General features: G+C 42.1%; 1 protein-coding gene across 1 annotated transcript in view; it reads right to left on the bottom strand.

The window, feature by feature from the left end:
• PDGFRL (platelet derived growth factor receptor like) overlaps positions 1-15,095 on the bottom strand; it is a 47,243-nt gene that overhangs the window by 12,777 nt on the left and 19,371 nt on the right. The gene's annotated exons all lie outside the window — the stretch shown is intronic.

Here is a 15,095-nt window from a genome sequence, read left to right as displayed (position 1 = left end):
GGAAGCAGGGGAGGCTGAGAGGTTGTCACTGAGATCAACAGCTGGTGCTAGGGCTGGGCTGGGGGTTGGCAGTGGAATGGAAGCAAACTCAGGGAATGTTTTCTTGGGGAAAATTTATGACAGACTGGGTATAAGAAGTGGAAGAAAGAGAGACATCAATAATGACCACTCAACTTGTATTTCCATGTGTCAAAAAGAATGAGATTTTAACGGACTGAAATGGAATCATTGCAAAGAGAAAGGAGAGTGGGGTAGGCAATATGGTAGATTCGCTATTGGAGATTTTGAATTTGTGATGACATGTGCGTCATTTAAGGGTGGACATCCTATGGGCAGTCGGAAATATAGGCCTGGCACAGAGGAGATACAACAACACCAGTCTGGTATTTGGGGGAGTTGTCTAAAAAGGGCTGAGAGTAGAAGCTAAAGGAATAAATAAACTCGACAAGAAAGAAAAGGTTGAGAACAAAATCTAGAGCCAAACTAGGGACAAGCAGGAACAGAAGAGGTGACAGAAGAGAGAAGAATCAGGAAAGGAAATCATCAAGGAGAAAGTTTCAAGAAACTGATGCTTGAAAGCATAAGATGCCTTTAATAGAGATTCATAACAACAAACACACATGCATTTGGCAGAATGAAAGTCTTCGGCAACCACACAAAGGGGTTGTGAGAATGGAGCTGGATTTCAGCAGATAAAAGACAGAAAAGTGGAGTAAGAATGGAGGTGGAGGTCTTCCCAGGTGGACCATAATATCTGGCCACATTCCCCGTAGAGCTCGGAACCAGGGCACAAAATCAGTAAGTAATCCATACACATCTCAAGCACCTTCTGTGGGCCCAGCATTTGCTAGCACTGTGGTGAGAGAAAGTATAAGATGCCATTCCTACCAGGAAAGTAATTGGGCACATAAAAATTTAGCTCTTGGGAATAACCCTACCACCACCATGAAATCTGCATGCTGTATCTTTAGCAGGATTGGGGGTGGAAGGAAGGAAATGCCCTGGAAAACATTTCTGGATTTTTCCACCCCCTCTTATGTGCAAACAATATAAAACAGGAAACAAATTATTTAGCAGGATTACAGTTTAAATACCTGGATTTAAAATGTCCATTTCTACTCATGGTCTCACATAGTCCAGGTGGCGGGCTATGGAATATGACCTCAGGCCTCTAGAGGAAGAGTGTGTGCCATGGAACAGAGACAAGGATTCACCGAGCCCTGCAGAGCGCTGTACAGAGACGCTTCCCCTAAAGATCCCCCCTTCTCTTGTAGCCACTTAACAAATCAGGGATGGAAGAAGTGGAGGATGTGAAATTTGAATGGAGCAAAAGGAGGTGCTGCAACAAAGTGCCAAAAAAAGTATAATTAAGATAAGCAGAATTTACATTAATTGGAGGCAGCTCTCCACATCCCAGCATATCAGTTCACCTTGGGTCTTTTTCTTTCAAACTCACACTTCCAGACCTGACCTACAGTGAGCTCAGTGATAGACCAGTCCAGGTTTCAAAGAGTGTTTGTTCAAATTTAGGATTCTGTGTGTGTGTGTGTGTGAATGCACACGTGTGTATGTATCTCTTCCAATGGACTCCCATGGTCTTTATAAACACAGAGTCTGTTCCCATCAGTGGAGGCCTGAAGCTTCCTGCATGTAGCCCAGCCTCCTCTCTTCTAGAGGGGGCCTATATCATGGGATGGCACAGAGGAGGGGGCTGACAGCTCCCAAAGTGGGAGACCACTGTGCATCTCACATAGGGCAGTGAGCAGCTGACAATGGTGGGGGTCCATGCTCCATCCTTCACCCAGACTCTACAAGCCAAGGGCAGGAGGTAAGCCCTTGATTACAAGCTAATTAGACATTGGTCCCATAAATACTTCATGAGTGCGAATTAAGTGGGAGGTTCTGGAGCAGAGAGGGAGGGACATAATGATATCTAAAGAGTTCCCTGCTCTTGAGTTCCCCTATGCAAAGTGCCATGGGAATTCCAACAAGGGTGACCAGAAAAAGCTTCAGGGCTGAGAATCTTGGGAGAAGGGAAGAATTTCAACATTCACAAAGAGGACACATGATTCCAAGGGAAGGAGAGCCCCTGAAAGGAGACAGAAGGCAGGCTCAGTGCATAACTCACAAATGTTTGACTGGAGCACAGATGAGCAGAGAACTGTGGTGACCAGCAGAGGTCGTGTGAGATGTAAGATCATGGACTTTGGAGCCATGCTGATGGGATTCAAATCCTAGGTCCACCATGACCTTCAGACTCCTTAGTTAGAGCCACACCTTCCACAGTATGGCTATACCTACCTCTTCAGACTTGTAGTAACAACAACAATAGTGGCTAACACTTATGGAGTGCTGGGCATGCCACTAAAATTCTTCAAATAAGTTCAAAGACTTGGAATAGTCCTGGCACAGAGTAAGCGCTCCACACATTTTGGATATTGTTATTAGGATGGTCCTCCTCAGGTCTCACAACCACATCAGGATGGAGGGACTGTTTTTCGTCTTTTACTGATGAGGACACTAAAGTCAGAGAAGGACCTTGTCCAAGGTCTCCCAACTGTGAGCGGTAGAGCTTCTAATCCGGTGTCACACAGACTCCGGTTACAAACGTTTGTAACTGAAAAGGGTGTGGATTTCCAGCCTACCAAAATGAGATGAACTGAAGGAATTTTGACTGACAGGTGATGGATGCCTCGAACTAGCTTGCAAATCCTGTTAAATAAGGTCACACACACACACACACACACACACACACACACACTCCCCAAACACAAACATGGAAGATCTGATTAAATTAGCTCAGTGTTATTCACGATAACCCAATTTCTATTTTAATGGGCAGTTAACCATTCAGTAAGTAATTGAAGGTGAAAAGGACAGGAAAACTACTAGTTATTAAGCTTCTACTATATAACTGACTGTACTCGAGGTACACATTATTTTCTCCCAATCCCATGAGATGATGATGATGAAAAACTACCAATAATAACTAAAACTTTAGTGCTTAATCTGTATTAAGCACTGTTTTAAGCCCTTTACGTATTTTGACTGATTTCATCCTCACAACAGCCCTGTGAGGTAGGGGTTGTTATCCCCATGTTGTAGGGGAGCGAACTGAGGTTAGATAAGTTTCCAACTAAGTGTTGGAGACACAGGAGAAGAAGTGGAAGGTCAGTTTAAAAGACTCTCCCAGGGCCACTCAACTATGTGATTCAGATACTCTGCCTTGCAGACTCACTGATGCCTCCATTGGCATAAAACAGAAATATAAGGAGTAAGGTAAAAAGACGTAATCGAATACCCTCCTTATTCAACATTCATTACACATTCACAAATTAATTATTTAGCTTCCACCACATACAAGGAACTGTGTCAAGCATCAGGGGAGACTAAGATTCGTGCATATTTGCTCATCCTGTTTCAAGTGTTTGTACAAGATCTGTATTTACTCTAAGCCTTCTTTTAAGAATGTGTCAGAAAATAACTGTTCCATGATATGCTGGGAATGGAGCCATATCAACAGAGTACAAATCTTGGGAAACAGACAGCTGGGTAAGATGTATCAAAGCTCCACAGTTTAGGATGAAAAAAACAGAGACAGTGATGAAAAGAAATATGTATGAGGAATCAGTAGAGATGCAAATATACAAACCGAGTTACTTCAAATGAAAATAATTCCAAGATCAGAAATTAAGCTGAAATATCCCTATGTGTCTGTCTGTCTTTCTATATATCTATCAATCTCCATTCTTGAGTACTATTCAAAGACTCAAACTCAACTCAAAACACTTGTAATACAACTACAATATTTCTATCCCAACAAGAGTTTGTTAATGTATGTGAAATGTGACTCAGGTCTTTTCTACTGTAATGACTTATGCCTGATTCTTCTGTACTATTTAAAAAATAGTCATAATAGGTATTTCTCAACTCTGTCACAAGAGATCACATATGTGATGTCCCTCTAGTCCCACCAACATCTCTTTAATTTCTCCAGGTTCTTTCTTTGACACTGACCACAGATTCTGACCTCGGTACTGGAATGTCCCCCCTCTCTCCTCATTCCAGCTCTTCCAGCCTGCTAATGTCATCCCTTCTTTTTGCCTCTCTTGCCAACCCACCTGGCTTCTTTACAAAGGAAAAGTCCCTCATTTTCCTTCAGAGCTTTCCCAGATTCTAAGAAAATGAGATGTGGATGTCCCTTTCACACCACAAGCCAAAACCAGGCCTGATACTCCAGAGAGTAACCAAGTAGAGAATCCTGTCAGGCTGCCTAGAATAAGGCATAGCCTGTGGCCCAACAATTCCACCCTTAGGAATAAATCATCGCTACCTGGATGTTTACTGAAGCAATGACTGTGACTGTGAAAAATGGAAAATGATCTTAGAGTCCAACAACAGAGGTTTAGTTAGACATTCTATGGTATTACAACCATAACATTGAAAAATATTCATGATACACTATGGATGGAAGGAATCATAAAAGGGTTTGTACATTTTGATACATTTTACATATAAAAATAAAACTAGAAGATTCTACACTACAGTGTTGACAATGTATCTTGGGATATTCAGTAACCTCTTCCTTCTTTTTACCTATCTGTAGTTTCTAACTTTCTAAATTAAATGAGCATCTACTATTTTGTAATAAGAAAATAGAAACTATAATAAAAGCAAAACAAATTAAACCACCTACGGAACTGCAGAACAAATGCTCTGTGAACATGTAATTGTGGATGGCTCATTGGTGCTTTAAAAACCTGGAGGTGAGTTTTATATTACATTGCCTTTTTAGAACGTGGATTTCCAAAACACAGGACCAGAAGGTATTCCTTTGGAGGCCGAAAAATCCAGTACATTATTTTGCTCTGATTAATAGAAATACTGCCAGTTGGAGTGGACAAAATAATGAAGAGTGCAGTGTGACTTTGTTCTCACACCTGCTCTACTCCCCTTGCGCGTGTGGCCTGTCCAGGCTGTGCCACCTCCCTGGAGCTTAATCCTGACCTCCCAGGCTCCTGGATCTCATTCAGCCTCCCTGCTCAACTGTCTCCTACTGGTGATCTCCCTATTTCTTTTGGTGGAGCCACAACTCCACCTGTTAGCCAGGCTGAATCTAGATATCAACCTTGACTCTCCATCTCTGTTCCATGCCTTATATTCTATCAGCTGTTCCATTCTTTACATTCTATCAGCCAAGAAATCAATCCTTCTAGAAAAATGTTTCCTCTATCCCCTTCAGATGCTCTACAAAACTGTCAAATATACTTTTCTAAAAACTACATTATTATCACTTCCAACTTTACAATATGAGCAGCTCCCATTGTGCACCAAATAGAATGCGGTCATCTTTGCCTGGAATTCAAGACTCCTGTTCTCTCCCAACACCTCCACCATGAACCCTCCTCTCCAGCCAGCTGAGCTCCTCACCAACCTGACACATTGGCTCATTTCCACCTCGGCCCTCTCGCCATCTTCTTCCCTCTAAAAGGCTCTCTTCTTTTTCCATCTGGCCTAAGCCTGCTTACTCTTTGGAGCTCCATCCTTAGGGAGACGTTTTCTGTTCAGTGACATTTGTAGAACACTGATTAAGAGCATGCACTCAGGAGTCAGATTTCCTTGGTTCAGATCTTGCCTCCACCACTTACGGGCTCTGTGACTGTGAACAAGTTACTTAATCTTACTGTGCTCAGTTTCCTCATCTGAGACACTGAGATAATAATAATCCCTACCTTCTAGAGTGTTATGAGAATTAGTTAATAAACGTACAAGGTTGTAGAAGGATGCTGACACAGAGCAAGTGCTCCACAAATGGTAGGGGTTATAGGGGTTGCCCCAGGACACACTGATCTAAGCTTCTCACACCCTACACCTAATGTTCGTAACACAAATCTTGGGAGACACACACACATTCACACACACACACGCACGTATACACACTGCTTTGTAGTTGTAACCTTTTCAACTCCCTGTTCCAATTCTCTAGTGGAATGATCCCTTCTGAGCAGGAACCGCGTCTTACGCTTGCCTACATCACCCACAGCCTGCGCACTGGCACAATGCTACGCAGACAGCAGTTACAGGTGACCGTGTGCAGAACAGCATAGAAGTCAATGAGTGAAACTGAGTTGAATAACTTGTCCAACGGCTCTTCCTTCTTCGCCCCCATGTCATCTAACATGAATTAAGTACAAATGCTGAGAGTCACTAGAAGAAACTTTAGAGATCATCTGGTTAGATTCCTCATTTTACGGAGATCAAGTGACTCACCCAAGGTCACACAGCCAGTTAGAGTCAGAGCTGGGAACAGAATCCCTGGGGAGTCCTGGGAAGAGAGTCTGGCCTGCTTCCCAGCAGTGCATTGGAAAGGAAGTATATGTTTATTATTTCGAATACTTAACCAAATCCTGACCGAATGAGTGACTTAGAGGAAGTTTACGGCTGATGGCAAGACGTAACTGAGCAGACATGTAGTCACCACGTAGAGAAACTCACAGAAATGATAAGTAGATCATGGTCACAGAATTTTGACAAGGTCATCTTTCAAACTTGGCAACTATACAATACTGATGAATAGGAGTTATTTATGTTAACAACTCACATTATTACATTTCTGGCAATTCTAATCTTATGATGCAGAATAAGCCCATCACTACCTCTCTGTGGGTCACATAAAAAAAGATCCCCCAGCTCTGCTTAGCTGAATGCTCCTGGCCACATCTTTGGGGAAGAATAGGCCCTGGAGGAGGAGTGACAGAAGACAATGGAGCAAGCCTCTGCCACCCTTGTTAGGAAAACAAGCAGTGGGTTACTAATGGGCTGGCGTACAGCTACAGTGAGTGTATTATGGCCAAGTTATAATGGTGAATGCAGAGGCTGTGAGCTGAGCCCCATTCGCACCTGGCACAATGAATTCACAGCAGAGAGATGCACTGAATCTCTTCTCTTGCCAACATTTTCAAAGTGCCTGCTCATATGGATGCCACTCGGCTGGTAATCTTCCAAACAAACACCAGAAACCTAAAGAAATAGATGGCTTTCTTAGTGTAGAGACCAGAAGGGTGCTGGGAATTAGGTTCAAGTCTTGTTTACTTTTATTAAAAGCAGCGCAAACTTGAGAAAACCCCTTAGCCTCTGTGGGTCTAACCTAATCATTTGTAAAATGTATGGTCCAGGTCCCATCAGTGGTTCCCCAAACTGACTGCGTATAGCGATCACTGGGGAGGTTTTATGCTCTTCTCCTTGGCTCTTCTTTCACATCTCTCCATCTTATCTTCAAGGCCTGGTCTCCAAAATTAGGTAATCAATCACTCAGTGAATCAGTCTGCCTCCCCAGCCCATGTTGACAGCTTCTTTCTCTCCTTCCCATCAGCCCTCATGCACTCACATGTGACCATGAGCTGTCCACTGTTGCTCTGTAATTGTATCTGGTATGTATGTCATTTATTCCACTAGTTCATAAGCTGCGTGCGGTTGGGACCACTTCTGGGTTTTTTTCACATGGACCTTTCTGACTTAGCGGACTGTCTTCACGTATAAATTAGGTTAACAATAACTCTATTTGCATGCATTCTGCTCAGCTGAACACCTATTAATCTCAAGCTGTGACACTCTTGCACAGTCACTCCTCTTGCTTTTATATGAATGGTTGCTGTCCCATGTCTCTTCCCCCACGATGCCCACCATCTGATGCCATATCTTGTGCCATTCCATGAGCCTCAAAGGTAAATAAATGTATGAAGGCATGTTCTCTCAGATCATTTCAGGTTGGTCCCCAGGGTCCCACACCCCTGCCTTGTCCCATCTGCCGGGTCAAGTTCATAGAAGAGCAGGCTTGTTATAGGGTAGGGTGAGCTTGTGCTGTCTGACCTTCCCTGCAAGGCAAATGAAGCACCACATCGAACCTGGGTGCTAACAGGTAGGGTGGGACTGGGAGCAGGGCTTCAGGCAGGGGGAATTTGAACTGAAAGGCAAGTCCAGGGCAAGGTCAAGATCAAGTCCAACAGGCAGACTGTGCCCAGGATTTGAATCGGCGAACCCCGCGCCACGGAAACGGAGCGTGTGAACTTGACCACTGTGCCACAGGGCCAGCCCCAGTATATCTATATTTTTTAAAGCAGAGTTTCATTTGTAAAATACATGCAATCACTTAATGTTATACTGTAAACAATGTTCCATTTTACAACAGTCTCCAAAAGTATCATAAAAAATAGTCTGTAATATTGCTATAGTGTCTTTGGTTTGATGCATTAACTTGATTTTAATCTTCTTACTATATTTTAAAGCTGTGTAATGCATCTGGGATAATCAAACTTAGACTTACCAGAATGCTCAAGAAATTCAATGTTTTGGTTAACACCACATTCGTTTTAAATGAGAGTTAGCAGAAAATATTCCCCCCCAAACTATATAACATGCTTCAACACATTTCCCCACCTTAATGACTGTCAGACTGCGACTAGCTGAATCTTAGAGTACCTTAGGACCATTTATCTGAATATCAGTGAGTATCCCGCAGTGTTACAGACATCTAGAGTTTGTACAAGATTGAGATCCACGTCTAAAACAATTTTTAAAAGCAAAATTCCTGAAAAACTGGCTGTTTTCTGGTGATTTACCTCCTTTGGGTACAGTCTTGTGAATAAAATTAGCCCGTCTTTATTGAGATGGCTTAGTATGTGTGCCAAGAGCTTTCCTTGCATGACCTCATTCTAGCCTGACAACACCACAATGAGACTGGTTCTATTATTGCCCTCCCCCGCCCATGTCCTGAGCGGAACAGAGCTGTGTTTTCCTGCAACCTGAACAGTGTCAGAACATCTAGTACACCCAGAGAAGTCCTGTATCCTGCTGCCCCCGCCAATCCATCTCTGGGGAATGTTGGAGGGCCCGGCGCTGGTGCCGTTGAGTCTGGGAAGAGGAAGTTCCACCTTCGGGGCTGGATAAGTTAGTTATTTTTAATTCGACTGTTTTCTGGAGTAGGAATCCATTTGAAGGTAAGTATCAGGGTTTGGCTGCAGCATATTCTTTTGATTTCCCACTGCCCATTGGACCCACGCAGCACCTCCGGGAAGTACGAAACAAAGGGTGAACACCCGGATTTTCAAGGAACCTCATCATCTCCATTTGTTCTGCTCAGAAAATAAAGTAAAACAAGCTTTGGAGAAAAGTGAATTTGAATTAAAAAGACACCTGAACACTAATATGAATGTACTTACTGCCATTGAACTGTATACTCAAAAATCGTTAAAATGGTGAATTTTATGTTATGTGTATTTGACCAAAATAAAATAAAATAAGGCGAAGGGGAAAAAAAGACATCTTCCTTAGGACAACAGTAGAGTATTATCCACAATATTTACCAAAATCTGTGCAGATTCTTTCTCAACAGTGGGATTCTTCTTTTAAACACGTCTTAACATCTTTCTCTTCTTTTAAAATGTCCCCCGGACCACACTCGTCTTGATGCTGGAAGCGGGTTAGCCTGGCCTGGAGCCTGCTGTCTGCCTCCTCGGACCACCCTCCTTTGTGTTGTCTGTGGGTGGAGTAAGCTGTTGCCAACTGTAGCTGAGCGAAAACCAGATGCCCTCCCTTCCCTCTAGAAGCTATTTATTGTTTACAGAGGAATCAGCCATCAAAGAGATCTCCTGTGCCCCTCCCACTCTTCCAATGTACAGTTCTCGACTGAAAAATGCTAACATCCGACCAGACACCACAGAAACATCCTGAAAGACAATGCCTGGACCCTGACTTTTCTAGGGAACAGGCCAGGGTTTCTTTTTGTCCACATCAGCCCAGCTTGTTTTTATTGCTGTGACCTTACTAATGTCTCCCTCTTCTTACCTGGCATGATTTATGTTTAAGGCATCGTCCAGGCCACTTATTTCAAGTTTCTTCTTATTTTATTCCTGAGCTCAGCATTGTGCCACGAATTCCCCTGCTCTGAACTCTGGAAGTGTGTTGTGATGAGATTAAAGAACCAAAATATTTCCAGAGAAAATGGAAATGGATCATGTTGATTGCTCAGCAGAAGTTGATCAGATGGTCCAGAATATTCTAATATTAATGTTTTTTATATTATCAAGAAAATAAAAGCAAAATTTAAAAAACAACTGCAAAGAAACATTAGGGCTAAGAATATATCCATAGGCTCCAGTTTGTGGAAAATTGATTTGGGGTGCATGGAGGCAGGAGAGGTCCTCTCAGCCTGGGATATGACATGGTCTTTCTCCTAAAGGCAGTGAGGAGTAATATCCCTTACACTGTGGTCTATATCCCTCTGTACCTTCTATGAATTTCTAATTATAAAGGCTTTAAGTCAATGACTCATAATTGTCCTTAGTTTCACCCTAAATTCATCAACATGGCTGACAAGGCCCTCCATGTCTGACTCCTGCTTATGTTCCAGCATCATCTGTCCTTGGTCACATCCTTCCTCCTCCTGCCTTGAGTCACCCCATCTCCCCAACACACCTCAACGCCCCAGGTGCTATACTCTTCCTTGTTCTAGGCAGTTCCCTCCTTCTGGAATTTTCTTACCTTCTCCTCCTATTCCCTTCTTTACCTGGTTAACTCTCAGCTTTCACATAGTAGCTTGAGTTTTCTCCTCCCTGACCCTGTACTTCTGCTAGCAAGGCACTCACACAGCTATGTATTAAAATTGCTTATTTAATAGTTTGTCTTCCCATAGGAGTAAAAGTTCTGCCGGTATAGAGGTCATGTCTATCTTGCTCACTATCTTATCTCCAGCATCTACCTAGCACAGGACCTTGAACACCCTAGATGCTAAAAAAAAATTGTTGGAGGAGAGGAACAAAATAAATCAAGGGAAGGCAGGGAGATGGTGGAAAAATAGGAGAGCAGGAAGCAGGCAGGGCAGAGGAGTCAGGAAATAGAGCATTCAATAAATGGTAACAACTATTGTCAGAAAAATGTCTCTGCTGTTTCTGATCTGAAAAGAGAGTGGAGCTCTATGTGATCAGAGATGGACTGAGTCTGGAATTAAAATCTGGATCAATTTCAGACTTCAAAGTGCCCAGTGCTCTGGGAAGACTCAGCAGGACTCAGAGCTATCAATGAATTTATCCTTGTAGGGGCACATAAACTCACAAATGTGTACCCCTTTTTAAATTTATTTGTTGGGAAATTGAATTCTATATTGTTTAGAACATAACTTGAAACTGTGACTACTGAGTAGCCTAAAAGGGTGAAAGAACCGTGAGCACAAGTGTGCACTTATTGTACTCAATTAGTTCTCATTGGAAATGCTTCGTTTACTGGGGAAGGAAAATGGTAACACAGCTGAAGCCCGCCATCTAGTGGACTTTCTAAAGACATGGGTTTGCCAATGTGAAGGAAGGAGCAAGTATCACAGAAGAGGAGGCCTGGAAGGGCCCCAAGAGCATATGTCATCCTGGCTCCATCATCTGGGGGGAGGTCCAAGTCCACCTTTTAGGATGAGGGATCATTTATGGTCTTCTGACAGAGCTCTCCTTTCTAAATAGCCCAATGAAATGTGTTAACATTCTGATGTCTAAATAGTTATCCTAAATCAATGCGAAATTTCAATTACTTTCAATTCAAAACTATCCCAGCAAGAAATTAATGCACCATGCTGGAGAAGTATATTCTGTTCATTTTTGTGTTGACCCTTAACTTTAAAAGTCAGATTTCTTAGTCTAGTACCCAAGGAACAACAACAACAACAAAAATAGATATCAAATCTATTTTCCCTGAAGCTAGCACCTCCATTAAGCCAATAGTGTTCTTCAATCTACATGTATCCCACGAGACATATCTCAGAGCACACAAGCAGGGCAGCAGCTCTACCTGGGCACCAGCAGGCTGGGTTTTAAGACTCACACTGTCATTCACCAGTTTGTCTCCCTGGACTAGATGTCTATCCTCTAAGATTAGCAGTTTCCTCATTTGTTAAAAAGAGAGGCTTAAGTATAATAACCACTAAGGTCTCTTTTGGCTTTAAAGTTCAATGAGCTTGTCCCCAGATTCACAGGTCTCATGATCACAAGGGCCTGGCTTGGACCCACTCCAGGCTCAGCACCCCCATTACTGCTCTTTCATTGAACTACTTATGGAGGAGTGACATCAGCATTATGGTGGCATGAGACACTCCCTTTGTATCTCCCCTCTGATTTACAACTAGTAAGACATCCATGACTCAGCAAAAGTTCCTGTGCCCAATACACCAGGATGCCAGAGAGATCCACACATCTGAAGGTGGGTGGATTAGAACACACAGGAGGCATAACTGGGGGAGCAGCAGAGGCGGTACCTACAATCCCAGTCCCCCAGCTGTGGCAGCTGAGCCCACAACCCCAGGGAACCTGGTGGCAGCAGTGGAGGTGGCACACACGACTCCAGCCTCCCAGTCACAGCAGCACCTGCAGCCACAGGAAACCTGGCAGCAGTGCTGTGGCCTATCACCCCAGACACTCCAGCCACGGTGGTGCCCATGTCTCCAGCCCCATCACCTGTGTTGGCTGTGCCTGCAACCCCAGCTCATCCTCCACCTTCACCCTCCCGCCCACTGCAGCAGGGATGCCCATGACACAGGCAACTCTGTCTGTCATCCTGGTGCCCTCAGTGGGGATGACAGTGACCACAGTGACACTGGCCACAGCAAGGCACCAGCAAACCCGGAGGCACAAGCAGCAATGAGAAGGACATGGGTGACATCTCTGGCAGAGGTCGTAGAGGGTAGAAAGTGCCAGTTTTCAAATATAGCCAGAGGAAGCTCAAGTAAGAAAAACCAAAACTTGTGCTACAGTGCCACCTACTGAAAAAAAGGGAAAAGTCTCTAATTACCAACTTCTTGAATTGTAGACTCAAAGTAAACAAAGCTTTATTTAAATAAGAAAAATGTCTGCTACCTCAAATGCGCCAGCAGAGCAACAACTCAGCAAGCACCATGAAAAACCACAGTCACACAGTATCACAGAAAGAAAATGACAATTTTCCAGAAATCAAACTTAAAGTCACAGAAGATTGTGATCTGATAGAGAATCCAAAATAACTGTCAGGAATAAAGTCAACAAGCTACAAGAAAACTCAGAAAGGTAGTTCAACAAGCTCAGGAATATAATTAATAAACAGAGGAAATACTTTACCAAAGAGCTTGAAATTTTAAAAAAGAACCAAACATAAATTCTGGAGCTGAAGAACTCAATAAATGAGATGAAGAATGCATTAAAAAAGCATTGGAAGTAGAGCAGACTATATGGAAGAGAGAATTAATGAGCTCAAAGAATAACAATCTAGAAATGAATCAGGTAGGAAAGGAGAGAGAATTGACATTTTTTTAAAAATGAAGTAATTTTACTGGAACTATCTGACTCCATTAGCAAAGGCAACATAAGGATAATGGATATCCCAGAAGGAGGGGAGAAGGAGAAGGGAACAGAGAACTTATTTCAAGAAATAATAGTTGAGAATTTCCCAAACCTGGGGAAGGAACTGGATAAACAAAGTCCATGAAGCTAATAGAATACCTAATCATCTCAATGCAAACAGATCTTCTCCAAGACACATTATAGCAAAACTGCCAAAAGCCAAAGATAAAGAAATAATTTTAAAGGCAGCAGGGACAAAAAGACAGTAGCCTACAAAGGAACTTCCATTAGGCTGTCAGATTTCCCAGCAGAAACTCTACAGGCCAGGAGAGAATGGAATGACATACTCAAACTGTTGACAGATAAAAGCTGTCAGCCAAGAATACTCTATCCAGCAAAGTTATTCTTCACATATGAAAGAGAAATAAAAACTTTCCAGATAAACAAAAGCTGGGGGAGTTCATCACCACTAGACATGCCTTATAAGAAATGTTGAAAGGAGATCTTCTACCTGAATTGAAAAGGCAAAAGTACACAAAAATTTGAGTAAGGTGATAAATAGACAGAATCAAAAAATTGCAATTCTATATCAGAATTGGTTGTTAAATAATTATAGCCCTAAGGTTAAAGGAGAAAAGAGCATTAAAAATAACTATAGCTACTTCAATGTTGTAATGAATTCACAACATAAAAAGGGATAATTTGTGACGACAAAAACATAAAAGAGGAAGAGGAAAAGGATGAAACCTCTATAGGCAAATGATAAGATGCATCAGCAGAAAAAGGACTAGTTTATCTATGAGACAAACCTCATGGTAACCACAAAACAAAAATCTAGAGCAGAGATATGAAACATAATAAAAGAGGAAACTGAGAAAAACATCACAGAAAGTCACCAGACTAAAATGGCAGACAGAAACACAAGGAAAAAGAAAGAATGATGATATAAAGTATAAAGCAACCAGAAAACAAAAGATAAAATGGCAGTACTAAGTCCTCTTATACCAATAATCACCCTAAATGTAAATGGGTTGAATTCACCAATCAAAAGATACAGTGATTGGATGGATTAAAAAACAAGACACAACTATATGCTGCCTCTGGGAGACTCATCTCATCTCTAAAGACAAGCATAAACTCAAACTGAAAGGATGGAAGATGATACTTGAAGCAAACGGCAGCCAAAAGTAAGTGAGTGTAGCCACACTCATATCAGACAAAATAGAGTTCTAACCAAAAAAGGTAACAAGAGACAAAGATGGACATTATATAATGAAAAAGAGGACAATCCATGAAGAAGACATAACATTTATTAATTTATATGCATCTAACATAGTAGCACTAAAATATATAAAGCAATTATTAACAGACCTAAAGGGAGAAATTGACAGCCACACAATAATAGAAGACTTTAGTACCCTACTTACCCTACAATGGATAGATTATCTAGACAGAAAGTCAACAAGGACACCTTGACCTTAAATGAAACATTAGACCAGACGGATTTAATAGACAGATACAGAGCATTCCATCCAAAAGCAGCAGAATACACATTCTTCTTAAGTGCACAGAACATTCTCAAGGATAGTCCATATGCTGGGACACAAAATAAGTCTCAATAAATTTAAGAAGTTTGAAATCATATCAAGGATCTTTTCTGACCACTATGGTATAAAACTAGAAATCAACTACAAGAAGAAAGCTTGGAAAATCACAAATATGTGAAGACTAAACAACATGCTATTG

The sequence above is a fragment of the Equus przewalskii genome, chromosome 28, assembly GCF_037783145.1.
Source record: "Equus przewalskii isolate Varuska chromosome 28, EquPr2, whole genome shotgun sequence".
In the NCBI taxonomy this organism is placed as follows: domain Eukaryota; kingdom Metazoa; phylum Chordata; class Mammalia; order Perissodactyla; family Equidae; genus Equus; species Equus przewalskii.
Note: the sequence above shows the minus strand (reverse complement) of the source record. Positions and strands in the feature narration are given on the sequence as shown.